This window comes from Cebus imitator, unplaced genomic scaffold (assembly GCF_001604975.1).
Source record: "Cebus imitator isolate Cc_AM_T3 unplaced genomic scaffold, Cebus_imitator-1.0 Scaffold242, whole genome shotgun sequence".
NCBI classification, from domain to species: Eukaryota; Metazoa; Chordata; class Mammalia; order Primates; family Cebidae; genus Cebus; species Cebus imitator.
In genome coordinates, this window is record NW_016107557.1 from 2922750 (window position 1) to 2930581 (window position 7832).

General features: G+C 40.4%; 1 long non-coding RNA gene across 1 annotated transcript in view; it reads right to left on the bottom strand.

The window, feature by feature from the left end:
- LOC119466937 overlaps positions 1 to 6636 on the bottom strand; it is a 22670-nt gene extending 16034 nt beyond the window's left edge. The window contains exons 1-2 of the long non-coding RNA XR_005195449.1: positions 6583 to 6636; positions 6287 to 6373 (exon numbers count right to left, since the gene is read on the bottom strand). This is a non-coding gene — a long non-coding RNA (uncharacterized LOC119466937). The remainder of the gene's footprint in view (positions 1 to 6286; positions 6374 to 6582) is intronic.
- Between the last annotated feature and the right edge of the window lie 1196 nt (positions 6637 to 7832).

Genomic DNA, 7832 nt, shown 5'->3' on the forward strand with positions numbered 1-7832 from the left:
CTTTTGATCTTTGTTGCTTTAAAGTCTATTTTATCAGAGATGAGAATTGCAACTCCTGCTTTTTTTTTGCTCTCCATCCCTTTATTTTGAGCCTTTGTGTATCCTTGCATGTAAGATGGGTTTCCTGGTTACAGCACACTGATGGGTTTTGGCTTTTTATCCAATTTGCCAGTCTGTGTCTTTTGATTGGGGCATTTAGTCCATTTACATTTAGGGATAACATTGTTATGTGCGAATTTGATACTGCCATTTTGATGCTAGCTGGCAGTTTTGTTCATTAGTTGATGCAGATTCTTGATTGTGTTGATGCTCTTTACCATTTGGTATGTTTTTGGAGTGGCTGGTACTGGTTGTTCCTTTATATGTGTAGAACATCTTTCAGGAGCTCTTGTAAAGCAGATCTGGTGGTGATGAAATCTCTGAGTACCTGCTTGTTCGCAAAGGATTTTATTTTTCCTTCACTTATGAAGCTTAGTTTGGCTGGATAGGAGATTCTGGGTTGAAAGTTCTTTTCTTTAAGGATGTTGAATATTGGCCCCCACTCTCTTCTGGCTTGTAGGGCTTCTGATGAGAGATCTGCTGTGAGTCTGATGGGCTTCCCTTTGTTGGTAACCCGACCTTTCTCTCTGGCTGCCCTTAGTATTTTCTCCTTCATTTCAACCCTGGTGAACCTGATGATTATGTGCCCTGTGGTTGCTCTTCTTGACGAATATCTTTGTGGTGTTCTCTGTATTACGTGTACTTAAATATTGGCCTGCCTTGCTAGGTTGAGGAAGTTTTCCTGTATAATATCCTGAAGAGTATTTTCCAGCTTGGATTCATTCTCTTCATCACATTCAGGTACACCTATCAAACGTAGATTAGGTCTTTTCACATAGTCCCACATTTCTTGGAGACTTTGATCATTCATTTTTACACTTTTTCCTCTAATCTTGCCTTCTCATTTTATTTGATTGAGTTGATCTTCAACCTCTGATATCCTTTCTTCTGCTTGGTCAATTCTGCTGTTGAAACTTGTTTATTCTTCGTGAAGCTCTTGTGTTGTGTTTTTCAGCTCCATCAATTCACTTATATTCCTCTCTATGTTGTCCATTCTCTTTAGTATTTCATCAAATCTTTTTTCAACGTTCTTAGTTTCTTTGCATTGGGTTAGAACATGTTCTTTTAGCTCACAGAAATTTCTTATTATGCACCTTCTGAAGCCTGATTCTGTCATTTCATTACACTGCTTCTCCACCCAGCCTTGTTCCCTTGCTGGTGAGGATTTATGATCCCTTTTAGGAGGAGAGGTGTTCTGGTTTCGGGTGTTTTCATCCTTTTTGCGATGGTTTCTTTACATCTTTGTGGGTTTATCCCCCTTTTGCCTTTGTAGTTACTGACTTTCAGATTGGGTCTCTGAGTGAACTTCCAGTTTGTGGATGCTGAAGTTACTTCTTTTTCTTAGCTTTCCTTCTTACAGTCTGGCCCCTCTGCTGTAGGACTGCTGAGGTCCACTCTAGGCCCTACTTGCCGAGGGACCACCTGCAGCAGCTGCAGAACGGTAAGGGCTGCTACCAGTTTCCTCTTCTTCTATCTTTGTCCCAGAAGGATGCCTGCCAAATGTCAGTCTGTTCTCTCCTTTATGAGGTGACTCTTTGGATATACAGAGGTCAGGGAGCTGCTTGAGCAGACAGTCTGTCCTTTATTGGAGCTGAAGTCTTGAGCTGTGAACTCTGTTGTTCATTGGGAGTTCCTGGGCAGGTACGTTTAGGTCTGCTGCAGCAGAACTCGTAAACTCCCTTTTTTTTTTTTTTTTTTTCCCCAGATGCTCTGTCCCAGGGAGTTACGGCTTTATATATGAGTTTCCATTGTGCTGTTGCCTTTTTTTTTTTCTTTCAGGGCTGCCCTGCCCAGCGAGGAGGCAGCCTAGTCACTCTCTGCCTGCAGAGGCTTTGCTGAGCTGCTGTGGGCTCCGCCCAGCTGCCATGTTATCTTCCCTGTGGTCCTGTTTATATGGGTGTAGTTAGACCTGCCTTGGCAATGGTGGCCTGCTCCTGTTATGGTGGACTATCTCTGTAGTGGCAGGTTGCCTCAGCAATGACGGGTTGCCTCAGCAGTGGCGGGCTGCCTCAGCGATGGTGAGACTGCCTCTGTATTGGTGGAGTGTCTCAGTTATGGCGGACGCCCCTCCCCCACAGAGCCGGACCGTCCCAGTTTCAGCTGTGCTTGCTGTGAAACTCTCAACCCAGAGCGTTTTCAATTACTGCTTTTTTTTGTTGTTGTTGTTGGGGGTGGGGTGGGACGAGCAGAGCCTGATCACCTGGCTCCCTGACTCAGAGTCTTTTGTTGTTGTTGTTGTTGAACGGTCAACTCTCCCAGTGTTCCAGTTGCCTATTGAGAAGGCACCGGGATCTCCTGTGCCGCGACTCACTGAGCTGGCTGAAACAGTGGTGCTGAGATTCCTGATGGTTTTTTTGCCTAGGATCTCCTGGTCTGGCTCGCTATTTCAGATGACCGGGTGACTCTGCCATCTCAGGGCTCCAATCACCAGCTAAGAGGGCACACTGACCTCTTAGCTGAAACAGCCGCGCTGGCGACCAGTGGGGCTCCTCCGCCTGGGAATCTCCTGGTCTCTGGGCAATAAAAATCCGTCTGGAAATGCAGTGTCCACTCACCCTCTGCACTTTCACTGGGAGCTGCAATCCCGAGCTGTTCCTAGCCGGCCATCTTCCCCCAATCCCAAAATTTTCTATTTATGAAATAAAAAAATACATTTGCTTCTGCTATTTCTAGTTTTCTATATTTTTTTACATTCATTGCTTTAATCTACCTGTCATGTGTTTAATTTTATAGTGTGGGGAGAATATATGCAACATTTTGACTTTCAAAAGTTTGTTTTATCTCTAATTTTCACTTTAAATATTCTCAGTTCTTGATCAACAATAATCACTAAGATCAACATAAATTCATAAACATTAATTTCATTTAATAACTTCAACTGTTGCTGCCACCAAAACTCTTATCAATATACTTGAGTAGAAACCAAATGAATTGATATACAATAGTTCCTCCTTTATCCTTGGAGAACATGTTTCAGGACACCCAGTGGATGACTGAAACCACAAATAGTACTAAACCACATATGTACTATGTTTTTTAGTATACATAGATACCTATGATGAAGTTTGATTCACAAATTAGTCATGGTAAGAGATTAACAATAACTAATAATAAACTAGAGCAATTACAACAATATATTGTAATTAAAGTTATGTAAATATGATCTCCCTCACTCTCTCAAAATATGTTATTGTACTGAATATGTGGATTTTGGTCTACTGTTAACTGAAGGTAATGGATACCACAGAGAAGAGGGGACTTCTATATTTACTATCCTCTTCTGCTTGTGGAGTTGCAAGTGTAATCTTTCTTCACAGAAACAGTGCTCATAGTCTGGGCATGGAGGCTCATGCCTGGAATCCTAACACTTTGGGAGGCTGAGGCAGGTGGACTGCTTGAGTTCAGGAGTTTGAGACCAGCCAAGGCAACAGGGTGAAATCTTGGCTCTAAAAAAAGATAAGCAAACAAATTAATCAGGCATGGTAACACAGGCCTGTAGTCCCAGCTACTTGGGAGGCTGAGGTGAAAGGATTGCTTGAGCCCAGTGAATTATGATTGCACCTGGGAGAGAGAGTGAGATCCTGTCTCAAAAAAGTAAAAAAACAACCCAAAAACTAACAACAAAAAGAAGAAAAATCCCAAACAAACAAACAAAAAGGAAAGTGGTCACCAAAAATTATCTGTAGAAAGTTAGCAACATGTGGTCAGGATGCTCTGGGAAGTTATTACTTTGATGCAAAAGTAATGCTGGTTTCACCATTACTTTTAATGGCAAAAACAGCAATTACTTTTGCACCAACTAATATTCACAGCACTTAGGGAATTCAGTTACATTTGCTATGGTCATCATGAAGTGGAAAGAAAACTGAGATCTAAACATATTAATGGCTAGCTCAAGTATACCCAGCATTTTAGAGGCAGGACTTGTACTAAGAAAAACTACCACTCCTTTCCTGCTCAGTTTTCTTTCCATCACACTGTAAATAACCTGAAAACCACCCATTAATCACAGAGCATGGATTTGAAAACTAGGCTGAGTAATGATGCTGATTCAGCTCACTTTACTCCTGGGTTCTTCTTGTGTGTGAGAAAAATGGGATTAAAACACGGGCTTGTAAACTTTTTGGTATTTGTAAAACAGAAATAACCAAGAATCTGTTTCTTTCTAAGGCAGTCTTCTTTTGTGCATTTAAAAATCACTCCTCAAATTTTGATTTTTCACAAGTTTAGAAATGACGATTTAATACACATGCAACATGACATCAGAGCAAGTGATTTGAGGTTACATTAGAATGTTCCATTAGTTTATTATTTATTTTATTGATTGGCCTTAATGTAACTGGTATTCATTATAAAAATGCTTCTATATCTTGTGAAATGAACATTCAAATAATTTCATCATCATTCAAGATCACTCCTTAAGGGTCTGGAAATCAGTGTTGGTGAAGCACTAGGTTATGTAGAAACAGTGTGAATTGGGTGGTTAAAGGTTTAGTATGAATGTGATTAGAAATGTTAGAAAGCTACTCGAATGCATTGAGATTAAGGGAAGAGACTCTGGCTACATGACCAAATAAGGCACATGTTTGCTTCTCTTTGAGGGTGGAGGTAACAGAAGTGGCAAAAAAAGGAGAATAAATACGTAAAATTATTTAGAACATATTAACATTAATTATTTCTAAAGACATTATATTCTGTTGTTTCAAATTTATTTGGCTAGAAAAATTAGAATTATTAATACTGGAAGTCATAAAATAAAAATCAAAAATTTCCGATGCCTTATTGGTAAGGCATGTTGTTTTTTCTTTCTTCCCCCCAAGTATTTCACTATTCCTGCTGGAGGCACTGATGAACGGCCCAGCCTGGAGCCTTCACAGAGGCATGGGGTGCTTAGATAATAAAACAAAATTCTTTGGCAGGTAAGAGATTGTTTATGCTTTTCTTTTATTGCTTACTAAAAGCCAACATTCTACTTTAGAGAGATCAATATTCCTGAATTGCAAACTTTTTAGAAGCCTAAAGGAAATGAATCCTTGACAAGCTAAATGTTAACCCTCTCCCTGTTACTGAAAACAGCAAAGCTCTTTTCCCCCTACAACTTAATTTTATTCTACTTTAGAAGAAAGAGGAAGTAATCCCCCAGAAACCCATGGCTGGTTAACTTTAGTTTTAGTAGTATTACAACCTACCCTTTCTTCCTCTCTTAAAAAATATAAGCTGGATCTGGAGATGCTGAAAACATTGTAAGATGTGAATATTTGCTAAGTGTTCCAAGGCCCCCACAACCTCACATATGTCCCTTGTCTCACTGGGCCAAGACTAAATTACCTCTTTTTCTCAAGGCTTCACCTTAAGCACCTTCCCTGGCTCCTTAGAGCAGTTGGCCTTCCTGGCACATGTTCTCAGAGCTGCCTATTTTTCTTCTGTCACAACACTTCTTATTTTATTCTTAATATTTACTTAATTTTATCTTCTTTGTTATGAACACAAAGACTATGTCTGATTTGTTTTTAAGAATAGTATTTTGTGCAGATTTAGGCAACTGATAATTATGCCTATTGCAAGATGGAGTGAAGTCATTAACCTGGCTCACACTATACCTAAGGTCCTTGAAGCCTTGGTGGGCATTACTACACTCACGTCAGACATAAAGACATGGAAGTTCAGAGGGCTGGCACAATTTGCTCTGGATTCACAATGAGAGGTAATTCTGGTAGTTTTAAAGCCAACCCTATATATGGCCCAAGAATATGCTCCTTTTGCTATAAAATGCTTCTTTCAACATTTTCTTAAGCTCCAGATAGTTATGGGAGGCAGAATACAGGAAATCCCTGGTTCTCCATTCCCTACAGTCTTGTTGAAAACACTGCCCAAATAAGTTTTCTTGTTCACTCTCAACTAAAATTATGTCAGCTGGGGGTAGATAGAAGGCGGTACTCTCATCCTCTGGCTAACTCAGGGTGGGGAAAAGTGGACAACCAGAGAAAACTTTCTTGGCTCTGGCTTGGGGTGGTAACTTTACAGTCTGAATTAAAGACTGGGGTCTCATTCTGAGATGCACTGGGATACACTAGTACCACAGATTGCCAACAACACCACTATCCTGGAATATGTTAGAGTTTCAGAGTTCCAGGAGAAAAGCAAGCCTGTTCCAGCCTACCTCATAGCCTTAAAGACTACAGAAGACCTAACCAAAGAAGTATTCTACTTAGTTCAGATGAAGCTCTGTGGCCCCAGGGAGTCCAGATTTGGCCCAGCACCTGTTTGATATGGCCTGCAAGATAAGAACAGTTTTTTGCTGTTTTAGAATAATTGGAAAAATGTCAAAAGAAGAGTAATATTTCATGACAGAGGAGAGTTATACGAAATCCAAACTTCTGTGTTCATAAAGTTTTATCCATACATAGCCACACCCATTTACTAACATATTTTTAATGGTCAATTTTGCACTAGAGTTGAGTGGCTGCAACAGATACTACCTACTCCATAAAGCTTAAAATATTTACTGTGTTGAGCTTTAGGAAAAATGTTTGCCAACTCATACTCTAGTTGAACATTACAAAGAAAAAGTTCATACTGTTAATCAAATGGTGTTGTCTTTCCCAGCAATCTTTCAATCTAAAAATCTTCAACTGCTAAAAGTTAATAATCTGTGAAACATTTTCATTTGTTCCAACAATAGGAGCAACTACATCTCTCCAACCTTTAAAACCAGAGTTGGCCAAGCCAGAGTTCTTCTCATCTTGTGGGCTGGGGTCACATCCTCTGACATGATAACTGGGAACAGAGGATGTGACCATCACTGTGTCTGTGATCAGAACTTTGGGATAACCTACCTGTACTCTCCAGCATGCAAACGTACTTCTTTTCCAAGTTGTGGGTAAACGAAAGTGTTTGAAAACTGGGGTGCCAGCCAGTATGACTGAGAGATGAGAAGGGTGATGCAAGCTGAGATTGAAGAGACATGTGATTCTGATTATGCTGAACTTTATGACCCACGTAAGAGTTTGAATTGTACACTAAAAACAATGTAGCAGCTTTAAACTGCATTAAGCAGGGAAGTAACATAATGTGGTTCTTATTTAAAATGTTTATTTGGGCTGCTTGTGGAGGATATATCAGAGAAGAATAGAATAAGGAGCCTACTTGGAGGGATTGCAACAAACCAGATAAAAGATGCTAAGGTCTGATGTTAGAATGATGGTAATGGAGAGTTAAGTGGGCCAATTTAAGATGCATTTTGGAGGAGTATTGAAAGGACTTGGGAAAGCAGATGAAAAATAATGTTATTTGCTGGGATGTAGAAGTCTGGAGGAAAGACAATTGATAGAAAAATTAAGGAGTTCTGTTTTCAGTATATAATGTTTGAAGGTCCTATTAGACATCAAAATAGCATATTGATTAAATATTTTGAACTGGAAATAAACGAAGAGGAAAGTGGAAAAATAAACGTGGTAAACTGTATCTCTAGCTGCCATGCAGGAGCTACTTGTATCAAGAACCAAAGGGAGGGACAGATCCAAGGTGGCCGATTAGGAGCAGCTCAGGATTGCAGCTCCCAGCGAAAGTGTGGAGGGTGAGTAGACACAGCATTTTCAGACGGATTTTATTGCCCACAGACCAGGAGATTCCCACAGACCAGGGCTCCCCGGAGGAGCCCCACGTGTAGCCAGCGCGGCTGTTTTGGCTGGCGCGGCTGTTTCAGCCAGAGCAGCTGTTTCAGCTGGTGGGCT